The sequence below is a fragment of the Balaenoptera musculus genome, chromosome 5 (genome assembly GCF_009873245.2).
Source record: "Balaenoptera musculus isolate JJ_BM4_2016_0621 chromosome 5, mBalMus1.pri.v3, whole genome shotgun sequence".
In the NCBI taxonomy this organism is placed as follows: domain Eukaryota; kingdom Metazoa; phylum Chordata; class Mammalia; order Artiodactyla; family Balaenopteridae; genus Balaenoptera; species Balaenoptera musculus.
In genome coordinates, this window is record NC_045789.1 from 33,127,835 (window position 1) to 33,140,736 (window position 12,902).

Here is a 12,902-nt window from a genome sequence, read left to right on the forward strand (position 1 = left end):
AATCCTAAGAATCAACATCAAATTGACATAGACATGTTGGATCCTGGCTTTTATTCTTTAAAAATAGGTTTCATATTCTTTTGTTTCACTTTCATCTATGTATGCATATTACATAGGTGTGTGTGTTTGTTGGACTGTGATGTAAAATGTACTTTTTGAATCAAAAAAGTTTGCAGGCCATTGTAGTTCAATTATACCAGCAGATAAAAGCACAAATAAATCTCAAAAAAAACAGGTTTCATATTGTAGGCTGAGTATTTGAATTGGTAACTTGAGGACTAAGTTGAGTACACTGGAGCAGTTACATTCATTGAGTACAGACAAGGTAGTCTTTGTAGTCAAGAGGCGGATGTCTGTCCTGGCACTACCTTAAAAATTAGATGTTGTCAAGCATTTATCTTACTTTTCCTGTTTAAAAAAAAAACAAACAAAAACCCTGTATTTCAGAGTAACCAAACAGATTGTTTGAACAAAAATCTTATTTTTAGAAGAATTCCAGCTAGTAAATACAGACGGAATGATATAAAGAAAATAGTATCATTTCGTTACCCCTAATGAAATAACAGATCTAGGGAATGATCATCCGTGACTGTGAAAACTATTAGGTCAAAGGCTGATTGGGAACTTTATAATTGATGGATCAGGCCGATAACCCCAGAACCCACTGATCAGTCTTAACATTACAAAAAGAGAAAGAAGTGAATACGTGCCCCCTAATTTGATGCAATAGGGAACATATAGAACCATCTCTGAAGTTTCTTGCCAAAAAGCCGAATGTGATTCTGATCAAGACTTTAGATCTGACTACTAGTTTATAAGAAGCATAGGAAAAAGAGGACCTTGTCAAAAAATACCATGGAAATGTGATCAGCCAAGTCCAGAATGCAGAAATTTCTGTAGGACAGGTTATTCAGTTTGTTCAGTAAATAAATGGCAAGGAAAACAAGGAAGAGGAACTATTATTTTTTCCCCCGAAGTCAGTGTCAGATAAGTGTTTTTATTTAATTGTATTTTTATTTATTATTTTTTTAAAAGTGGCATTGAGACTTAAGAGACATAACTATGTTTGGATCTTGGTTTGGCTAAATCAACATAAAGTTATAAATTATAAATATAAAATTATGAGACAATTTGGGAAATTTAAACTCTGGATATTAGACAAATTAAAGGACTCTTAAAAAAAGGGAATGATAATTATATTATTATTAAAAAAGTCTATTTCTTAAAGATACATACTGAAATTTTTTTCAGATTATGTGATATTGTGTTAGTTTCCTATGACTGCAGTAACAAATTAACACAGACTGGGTGGATTAAACAACAGAACTTTATTCTCTCTTAGTTCTGGAGGCTAGAAGTCTAAAATCAGGGTGTAGGCAAGCCCATGCTCCCTCTGAGATGCTAGGGGAGAATTCTTACCTCTTCCAGGTTTGGAAGCTGTCCTTGGCTTGTGGCTGCATCTCTCTGCACCGTCTCGTGGCCTTCTCCTCTTGGTATGTCTGTGTCTCATCTCCCTCTGCCTGTCTCCTATAAAGATTCATGTGATTGCATTTAGGGCTTACTTGGATAATCCAAGATACATTCCTCCTTAAGATCCAAAGTCACAGTTGTTTGCCATGTAAAGTAATAGTCACAGCTTCTGGGGATTAGGAAGTGATATATTTTTGCAGACCATTTTTTCTGCTTATTTCAGATATGATATATGAAGTTTGCTTTAAAACAATCCAGCAGAGGAAAGGAGTGGGAATGGGAGATTATGAATAGCTATACATTGTTAATTCTTGAGCCAAGTGATGGCAGTTCATCATACTACTCTCTCAACTTTGTATGTACTGAAAATTTCCATAATAAAAAGTGAAAAACAGAAAAGGTAAACCAAAATGCCTCAGTAATCAGGTCCTCTCAGAATCTGGAACATACCATATTAAGCCCTGATAAATACAAACCTCCATTTTTTTCTGTTCATAAAAATTAGATATGAGACATATAACATCCTTGTTAATCCTTCAAGCTTTTGCTGCCTTTTCAGACATACTTCTTGGTGCTTCTCAAGAAAAGTAAAGGGTGAATGACTATCCCTTCACTTGGAATTCAGAAGTCGTAAGACCTGAGACTTAGATAAGAACCCCTTTTGCTCTTCCTCACTGAAATACTGGTGAGTGTGTGAAGGGGCATGGTCCACTTAGGAAACTCATGGGCCAAGTGACATCATGACATCTTTGTCAAGCAGATGAAATCATGAAAGGGTCAACATCTTTACTATAGGGCCCATCTTTCAACTGTGTGTGTGTGGTTTTGTTTGTTTTTGTTTTTTTAAAAAATTTTATTTATTTATTTTTGGCCACGTTGGGTCTTCGTTGCTGCGCACGGGCTTTCTCTAGTTGCGGCGAGCGGGGACTACTCTTATTTGCGGTGCACGGGTTTCTCGTGTGGTGGCTTCTCTTGCTGCAGAGCACGGGCTCTAGGTGCACGGGCTTCAGTAGTTGTGGCACGCAGGCTCAGTAGTTGTGGCTTGTGGGCTCTAGAGTGCAGGCTCAGTAGTTGTGGTGCACAGGCTTAGTTGCTTCGCGGCATGTGGGACCTTCCCGGACCAGGGCTTGAACCGGTGTCGCCTGCATTGGCAGGTGGATTCTTAACCACTGTGCCACTAGGGAAGTCCCCAGAATTTTTATTTCTTAAAATACCACTATATGCCCAATTCAGGCTTAAGTATATGTGTTACAGAGGATAATGACTGTCAAGACAGTGTTTTAGGCAATTCAAGTTACTTCACGTATACTTTAGTTGCTTAATGAATTTTTTAAAGGAAGGAAAACAGAAATTCATATGCAGAGTCTCCGATCAAGTAATGCCTGGGTTGTGACTTAAGTCGCCAAAAGCAGCATGTTTAAAAATGCATTTAGCCTTTAGAAGTCAGTTTATTAACATGCCGTGGTTTTCTTTCCTCAGTGGTTTTCATGCTGAATTTGTTTCTTTCCAAGTTAAAACCTGCATTTTGAAGGGATGGTATAGACTCTAGTTGCACAGTCTCAAAATTAGACTTTTTAGCTCATGGAATGAGAATTTAGCTGGTACATTTGTTGTTGATATGAGACTGCTAAAACCCAGTTTCCTCCTTTATGTTTGTTCTGAGTGTGGTACAAATTGGCCTGTATACATCAGACACAAGAACATGTGGCCAATTCAGTACAAAATTCAACTTTTTGTGGTATATGTGTATTCATAGAGTTTATAAGGCTGACTACCTTTTGAACTTCTTACTACATTGCTATGACATGGTAACCCAGGCCTACTGGAGAGCTGTATCTTTTGGAGGGTGTGGACAACAAGTGGCATATCATAGTAATATAGGTGTAAAAGTGACTTTTCCATGTGGGTGAAGTCATTGGTGGAAGAATAGTTTTAAATCCTTGCAAGTCTCTTGGGCATTCTAGTTGCTTACTAAATGGTTTATTATAAAACTTGATGGTGATTATTAAATCTCTCAGCCATTCCCTCCTTTTGGAGTTGTAAAATCACCTGATTTATGTACCTTATAATAAAGGAGAAATGATGTATGGAAATAACTGAGATAATGGTTTACATTTCACTTGATATAGTATCATGATAATCTGTTCTGCATTTTTTAGTGTGTTTTTGTGCAAGGAAGAAATATTTACTCAGTAATAAGATATAGGTTCTTTTATTACCCAGGTGTAGCTCAGTTTTTCAGGAACACACATTTTTACATAAAATGAGATACTTCTTAAGTTTTGTTTTTCTCTTTGTTACATTTTCTTCTGTATCTAAAAGAAGATAAAATTGATGCAGAACTCTGAAAAAGAACTCTGACATTTGCATGACGTTTTTTGGTTTGCAAATAATTAACAAATAAGGAATTCTTAGGCAAAACCAAAGCATTTTCTTTGAGTAAATAAGGAATATAGAATACCATCCAAACCTTTAGTGCTTTTACATCCTTAGTGTCTCTCAAATCCATTCATTTCTCTCATCTGTGTTAGCTCCACCCTCTCTTCTAGATTTTTACAATAGATTCTTTTTAAAAAAAAAAAATTTATTTATTTATTTTTGGTTGCGTTGGGTCTTTGTTGCTGTGTGCGGGCTCTCTCTGGTTGCGGTGAGCGGGGACTACTCTTCATTGTGGTGCGCAGTCTTCTCATTGCAGTGGCTTCTCTTGTTGCAGAGCATGGGCTCTAGGCATGGGCTTCAGTAGTTGTGGCACACGGGCTTCAGTAGTTATGGCTCACGGGCTCAGTAGTTGTGGCTTGCGGGTTCTAGAACGCAGGCTCAGTAGTTGTGGCGCACGGGATTTGTTGCTCCCTGGCATGTGGGATATTCTCAGACCAGAGCTCAAACCTGTGTCCCCTGCATTGTCAGGAGATTCTTAACCACTGTGCCACCAGGGAAGTCCCCTCTTTCATTTCTTTCTTTTTTTGGCCACATGGTGCAGCATGTGGGATCCTAGCTCCCTGACCAGGGATTGAACCCATCCCTCCTGCATTGGGAGCACGAAGTCTTAACCACTGGACCACCAGGGAGGTCCCTCTTTCACTTCTTAATGTACCCATAGTCTTTTAAAAAGCCACAGAGCCTTTGCACATGCTGGTCACAATACTTGGAACATCATTCTCCTCCACCCCCACCGTCTCCATACCTCTCCCCACATAGTCCCCTTTGCTTTTATTAGTTAACTCCTATTTATCTTCAGCTCAAACTAATACATTTCCTCAGGGAAGCCTCTTTACACTAGCTGGGTCTCACTATTATATGCTTGTTGAAATAACTTTCTAGGCCCCAGATGCAGCCGCTTCTGCCCAGGGTGCCACCTCAGCAAACTGACACTTAGATGATTCTGGTGTCCCTGAAACCCCTCTGCTTGACCAGGAACGCAGTGAGCATAGCTAGTCAACCAGTCTGCAAGGGCCAGGCCAGCTCTGGGCCTTCTCACTCCAGATAGGGGTGACTGTGAGGCTCTAGTTGATCACCGATGTTTTCTATTTTTCTCTTCCTTGTTCTATTAATTAATTAATTTATGCATGCTGCATTGGGTCTTAGCGCAGCGTGCGGGATCAGTTGCGGCATGTGGGATCTAGTTCCCTGACCAGGGATTGAACCCGGTTCCCCTACGTTGGGACCTTGGAGTCCCAGCCACTGGACCACCAGGGAAGTCCCTCTCTTCCTTGTTCTTTATTCTTTATCCTATGAAAGCTTCCAGCTGTCCACCCCATTTTGCAGTTCTCCACAAGGAGATTGTTCGTTTCGTAAGTGTTAAATAAAGTTTGTTTGTATCACCTCATTGTCTTTTTTTTTAAAATTAATTAATTAATTAATTTATGGCTGTGTTGGGTCTTCGTTTCTGTGCGAGGGCTTTCTCCAGTTGTGGCAAGCAGGGGCCACTCTTCATCGCGGTGCGCGGGCCTCTCACTATCGCGGCCTCTCTTGCTGTGGAGCACAGGCTCCAGACGCACAGGCTCAGTAGTTGTGGCTCACGGGCCCAGTTGCTCCGCGGCATGTGGGATCTTCCCAGACCAGGGCTCGAACCCATGTCCCCTGCATTGGCAGGCAGATTCTCAACCACTGCGCCACCAGGGAAGCCCCACCTCATTGTCTTCTTTAATCACTTCTTAATAGGTTTTTGCATCACCATATGTCTTTTTTTCCCACTGGACTGACTTATGGGTTATAATTTGTGTGCTTATGTAAATCGTCTTCACGAGGACAGGTAGTGGGCCTGCTCACCATCATCTTGCTAGGATTTAACACAGTACTTGGCACGTATTAGGTGCACCATAAATATTTGTTGAATGAATGAATAATGTGGAAAAGTGGAATCAGATATAGCTGCTACCTAATTAAGTGCACGTACAATGCCAATACCAAAGACATCCTAAAAAGCAAAAGGTGCCCTTCAAAGAGGTCATCTAGGGAGGCTGCCTGCTTATTCCATACCTGCTGCTCTTAGAAAGGGAGTTTGGAATAGTTTTAAAGAATTGTCTTTGGAAGTATTAGTTTACAAGCCGCATAAGGAAAGCACTTGTTCTTTTGATTAAAAATAAAATCCAGGGGCTTCCCTGGTGGCGCAGCGGTTGGGAATCCGCCTGCCAATGCAGGGGACACGGGTTCGTGCCCCGGTCCGGGAGGATCCCACATGCCGCGGAGCGGCTAGGCCCGTGAGCCACAACTACTGAGCCTGCGCGTCTGGAGCCTGTGCTCCGCAACAAGAGAGGCCGCGATAGTGAGAGACCCGCGCACCGCGATGAAGAGTGGCCCCCGCTTGTCACGACTAGAGAAAGCCCTTGCACAGAAACGAAGACCCAACACAGCCAAAAATAAATAAATAAATTTATTAAAAAAAAAAAAAAAAGACAGTACATGCGTTTGGGGAGAAAACAAAGGGAATATATTTGGGAAGATTTAAAGGAGGGATTTCAACTTTAAAAAAAAAAATAAATAAAATCCAGCTTGATGATTCCCTTTATTTTCTCAATGTATTTCCAACTTACAGATATCAAATTCCACTTTCAAAGACCCAAATTTGTCACAGTTGAAGATTTAAAAAGAATGTTATATACGTGAAGGCAGCCTTAAAAGGTTTGTTCCTAAGATGTCTTGAGCATTGGCGGGCATTTTTGTAACGAGCGTGTAGTCTTTGAAGGGGCTAATACTCCTGTGGATGTGTGGGCTCTGCTGTTTCTGTGAAAATCTTTGATGAAGTCGCTCTTCATGCCATAGGATGTCTCACTTTTGCTTCTGGCCATGAGGCAGAGGGATGCATTTTACTCTCAAGTCATTCATTTCATCTTGGTGCTTCCCATCCTCCATGGGCAAAATACATTTTGCAAAATTTGTGGGTTTTTTTTTTTTAACCAGGAAGGAATGTAATAGGGAATTGAATTAACTATTATCAAGTGTTTTAAATTCCTTAGATGTTGAGTTCTGTGTTTAGGAAAAGTCCCTGTTAGTGTGAAAGATCACAGAACTGGGACCACATTCTTACACTGAAAAGTATCAGGGATTCTTGCCAAGTTCTGCTATTCAAGATTATTTATTCAGTATTTTTGTTGATTTTTTTTTTTTTTTTTTAGCCACTATCGCTTAACCTCTTTTGTGGTAGGTATTGCCCCTTTACCTCCTGATTTTGGAAGGAAGTTGCTTTGCCTACTCCCTCTCTCCAACACCTTAAATCAGCATGGATTTTAAGTGGGAGTAACTGAATTTAAAATAACACATCTGGGCTTCCCTGGTGGCGCAGTGGTGAAGAATCTGCCTACTACTGCAGGGGACACGGGTTCGAGCCCTGGGCCGGGAAGATCCCACATGCCGCGGAACAACTAAGCCTGTTCGCCACAGCTACTGAGCCTGTGCTCTAGAGCCCATGAGCCACAACTACTGAAGCCCGCGTGCCTAGAGCCTGTGCTCCGCAACAAGAGAATCCACCGCAATGAGAAGCCTGTGCACCATAACAAAGAGTAGCCCCTGCTCACCACAACTAGAGAAAGCCTGCGTGCAGCAATGAAGACCCAATGCAGCCAAAAATAAATAAATAAATAAATAAATTTAAAAAATTAAATAGCACAGCTACGCCTGTGCCTTTTAATCTCTGGGAACGCTTTTGGTGGTACTGAACCAATAACTGCCACTATTGAAGATTATCTTCAAGCGGGACATTTGTCACAGCTCCATTCAGGTCACCATTAGCACTGTGCTTTTCGCTTGTTGACTTTTGAGAAAATGCATTCAGACACTCAACATGGTGTAGGCGCTCTCAGAATAGTGGACAGCTCTGTCAGCTCCCAAGGTGGCCAGCCTTAGCTAGGCGGCCAACAAAAGTTCTCTTGACCTTTTATTCTCAAGGGTTCTTGTTTTCACCTGAGCAGCAGAGATTTGGCTTTCAGTTGCTTTTTGTTTGGTTTACTACTTGACAGTAAAGGCTTACATTTTCATATTGCTTCCGTGCTGACAGTATTTACTTATGCAAAAAATATTTTTGTGCCTCCTTATGCAAATACTTTCTGTGCCAGGCAATAATATCAAGATTTGTGAGAGAATGATCTTTTGAATTCCGTCTTTTAAAGATTGGTTCTGGGCTTCCCTGGTGGCGCAGTGGTTGAGAATCTGCCTGCTAATGCAGGGGACACGAGTTCGAGCCCTGGTCTGGGAAGATCCCACATGCCGCGGAGCAGCTGGGCCCGTGAGCCACAATTACTGAGCCTGCGTGTCTGGAGCCTGTGCTCCGCAACAAGAGAGGCCGCGATAGTGAGAGGCCTGCGCACAGCGATGAAGAGTGGCTCCCACTTGCCACAACTAGAGAAAGCCCTCGCACAGAAACGAAGACCCAACATAGCCATAAATTAAAAATAAATAAATAAATAAATAAAAATTAAAAAAAAAAAAAAAAAGATTGGTTCTATGCTAATTATCTTCCTTGGCAGGTCACTGCTTTTTATTAAATAAGGCTCTTAGAAAAAGACCTCTTAATGTTTGTGCAGAGGACTCACTGTGTTCTCCGCCCATCTGCGTGAAGCTCAGTGAATCCTGTCTGTGACTGAGTCATAACCTCATACCTGATCAGTGACATTCATCTGTGTGAGTCCTGGCTAAGCACTCCCTAAGTCCCGGCGGAATTGTCCTCCAGAGGGATTTGAATGCATTTTGATTGAGATGCACTTACATTAGCATTAAGCCCTTTATTATTATTTTAAAAAATAAATTGTCCCATCTTAAGCCAGGGTCATGTCACCGTGTAATGTATTTGATGGGTCTAGATCTTGTACCCATCACTTATCTGATTGTTGTGCTGTTTCCTGTGTGGGAAAGAGAATTGCCCTTCCGTGTGAGGTAGTGCCACCTTGGGCCACTATGTTGCTGTGACTCCAGAAAGTCTTAAGAATGATGGCAGTCATGTGCTCAAGTCACCTGTGCTTTCTGGATGAGTGCTGAAGGGCGGTAAGGTCATGAAAAGTTAATGGAGAATTAATGCCTTGTAAACATAATCCACTACTATTTTAAATAATGACCCACTCAAGTTCAGGCGACATATATTAAAATAGTCTAACATGAGTTAGAACGATTTAAAGCTGGTAAAGAAGGGGTAATAAAGGATTTAGGACTGGCTGTTCATTTAGCTGTGAAGTAAATAGACTGCTCTGCCTGAGAGGTCCTCCTAATCTTCTTCTAAGGAGGAAGCTGAAGGGAGGTTAAATAGTGTGCTCAAAGTCACATACCTGAGCAGTGCCAGAGCTGGGACCTGAACCCAGACCTCTCTGACAGCACCGCTGGTAATCTTCACTCTGCAGTGCTGCCTTCCCCCTGGGAGGGAGGCACCCTGTGTCATAAGAAGTAATACAGATTCCTCTTTATTGACGAGATGAGACAAATTCAGATTTAGAAGATAAAAGCTCGAGTAAGGTATTAATTTATTGAACTACCTGTTCAATTTAATAGAAATCTATCAAGGACCTCCTATGTATAAAGCACTACGCTAAGTACCAGAGTAGGATATCAAGATCACTAACTGTCAGAGCTCGTAAAATATGTATAAAAATAACTTTTATACAAGACAGAATTCATTCAGCAGACTTTTTTTTTTGGCACTATGGTGTGCCAGGACTGGGCTAGACAATGAGAATCATGCATCAATTTATCAATTCATCCTACGCTTTTGATCACCTAGTATGTGCCAGGCACTGTTTTAGATGCTGGGAAAATAGTGGAGATCAAAGCAAGCAAAGTCTGTGTTCTCACTGAGTGTGCATTCTCGTGGGAGAGACACAATAAATAAACAAGAAAAGACCCGTTCTGCAGGGAATTAAGCTAGGATGGTGTGCAGAGAGCTGACTACGTTAGATTGCAGAGATAAATAAGATTTGATCCTTGCCCTGGAGGAGGTAGACGTGTAAACAGCGAACTACAGTAGAATCAACATGTGCAGTGATTCACGTATGAACAAAGTGCTGTGGAGGGAACCCTGAGGGGTGACGGTGAGCCGTGTGCTGCCAGGACCGAGTGTGTGTTTAGGATGGCGATAGTGGAGCGGTCTCATGCATAGGCTAGACAGCGAGAGGCTGACGGTAGGATATGGTCATTCCTCTGGGATTACAGCCCTAGACAAGTGCAGGGGGGAGGCGGCAGGAGGAAGTGGTACTTCTCACAGAGAGGATTATGGAAGGCTTCCTGAATGAGGTGGCATTTAAACTTGGTCTTTAAATATGTAGAGGTGAAGGGGAGGGCATCTCAGGGCCATACTACTCTGAACAAGAGGAAAGATCGAGCTTCCTTTGGGAGTGGCTAGACTTACGAGTTTATGGACTGGCTGTAGCATAGGGTGTGTAAGAGAGAAAGCCACTGCGGGCTTAGGTAGACCGGTTTGCTTCAGGTAAGCAGAGGGAAACTGCTACAGGTTTTTTCTTTAGTAGACTGACATAGTCACAACTTTAGAAATATTATTCTTGCAGTAGTGTATATGAGAAATTGGAGTGGGGAGAGAGAATACAGTAATTCAGGAGGCTATTGTGATGGCCCTGAGGTACTGGGGATCTGATCTAGGAAGGTGGCCCTGGGGCTGGAGTAGAGAACGTGGGCCAGTCGTGCAGGGAGAATAGTCAGGCAGACTGCTGATCAGATGTGGGCAGTTACGGAGAGGAAGGAAAAAAATTGATTCCAAGGATGTAAGCCCAGGTGACTGAGAGGATAGGATTTCTATGACAAACTGAGGATGGCAGAAGGAAGAATGTGTTTGAGAGGACAGATAACTTAGATTAGTTTGGGACTTGTGGAGTCAATGGTGCTGGTAGGACCTTGAGGTAAAAGTGTCAGATACGTACATGAAAAGGAGACTTTAGCTCTGGGTTAGAAGATGTAGATTGGGGAGATAATTAAGTAGTTCAAGTTGTGGAATAGATGACACTGGTCAGGGACTTACTCGTTCAAAGAGAGAAAGGCGGTAAGGATGGAAACTTAGAAGCATCATAATTTTGGCTATTTATTTTAATTTTTGTTCTTGCACTTTACTGCTAATAATCTCTTAAACGACACTGTTGGGCTTCCAACTCTTTATTCTCAGCTCAGTCCACCATGCTGCTTGAAAAATTGGGCTCCTTGGCCATATTATCTTGACTCCATTGTAGAATTCAGTTTTAATCTGGGACAACATAAAAAAACCAGTCTTGTGACCTTATTTGCCATTGAGATGTTATTGGGAAATTTTTCCATCACATCTTTCAGTGTCTCCTAGAGCAGCTCTTTCACAGTAAGTGATAAGAAATAGCTTTGCTTCCCTGAAGGAGTGTAGGTGTTTGTTCCTTAATAGAAAATCATATAACTAATCACATTGACATTTTTCACCTTGGCTGCTAGGAAGCACGGACTCGAATTCTCTGCTTAACTGTAGTAACTGTGTAGGACTCAAATAGGTCTCCAAATTTGAGTTCTATTCCAATATCTCTTATGCCAGCCACAGTCTTCATTTTCTTCTCTAATTTATGCTTTCCTTGGTCATGATTTTTTAAAAATATGCAGTGGTTCACGGATTTGCATGGCATCCCTGTGCAGGGGCCAGGCTAATCTTCTCTGTATCGTTCCAGTTTTAGTGTATGTGTTGCCCAAGTGAGCACTCCTTGGTCATGATTATTAATTTCCTTCCTTAATACATGCATTTCTCATAAGCTATCTCAGATTCCTTGTAGAATGAGATGAGGGCTAAATAAATAATGCCACTATGGTGTTCACTGTATGAATGAGATATATTGAATACTTAGAATGTTACAGATCAGTACATAAATAGAAGGACTTATCACATTTTAAATTTATATGTTCTTTGTTTTCTATGAACTTTGTCTTAATTGATAGTTTTTAGGCAAATGGTACCTATAATCACAGACTGTAAAACTAAATGAAAAATGATGCAACGTAGGAGCCAAGTTCATGAGTAAATATTTGCACACTGACCCAGTCCACTCTGCCTCTTGATGAGTTATTCATTTCCAAGTGTATGAATCTTTGCAAAAGAATTGGAATTTTTTTTGTCAGTCATTCATACATTTTAATAATTGGTCTATTTGGAAACTTGGAGTTGATGTCATTAATGGCCTGGGACTATTCACTGGAATTTGAGCTGATATGATCTAGTAATACTTTTATTTTCAACCAGTGTGTGCAAACCCTGCCTCAGAAGATGGTGTAGTGTTCACTGTTGAGCAATGAGCAGGTCACTGGTTAGGGAAAAAGAATTGACCTCTTACCACCAATCATTCTTAGATTCTGTCGTCTAAAGAAGTCTCTTTTCGTTTTTAGGAGGAAACTTTTGCTTTTAGTGATTGGTTGAAGAACTAGATTCCTTTATAACAAAAGTCTTTTAAATTAAGATAGCCAAATAATTAAGGGGATATCTGTGATTATCGTTATTTGCCCTGTGTAGCCTCCAGCAGAAATTCTACCCCAATTTTAAACTTGACAAAGTGTCATCCTTCCCTCAGACGATCCTGTCAGTTCTTATAAAGTGGGAAAACTGTGAACCTATGCTGATATAAAGTTTTTAAAAATTTATTTATTTATTTTTGGCTGCGTTGGATCTTTGTTGCCTCACGCGGGTTTTCTCAAGCTGCGGCGAGCGGGGGCTACTCTTCATTGCGGTGCATGGGCTTCTCATTGCGGTGGCTTCTCTTGTTGCGGAGCACGCACTCTAGGCTTCAGTAGTTGTGGCACATGGGCTCAGTAGTTGTGGCTCGTGGGCTCTAGAGTGCAGGCTCAGTAGCTGTGGCACACAGGCTTAGTTGCTCCTTGGCATGTGGGATCTTCCTGGCCCAGGGCTTGAACCCATGTCCCCTGCATTGGCAGGCGGATTCTTAACCACTGTGCCCCCAGGGAAGCCCGCTGATATAAATTTAAGTGGTACAAAAAACTTC

At 41.4% G+C, this 12,902-nt stretch overlaps 1 protein-coding gene and 1 non-coding gene across 4 annotated transcripts in view; one reads left to right on the forward strand and one right to left on the reverse strand.

The window, feature by feature from the left end:
- Window positions 1–12,902, forward strand: part of FAM160A1 (family with sequence similarity 160 member A1) — a 264,481-nt gene that overhangs the window by 12,354 nt on the left and 239,225 nt on the right. The window lies entirely within an intron of this gene.
- LOC118896259 lies at window positions 11,506–11,612 on the reverse strand. Its single transcript, XR_005020165.1, has one exon. It is a non-coding gene; the product is annotated as a U6 spliceosomal RNA (small nuclear RNA).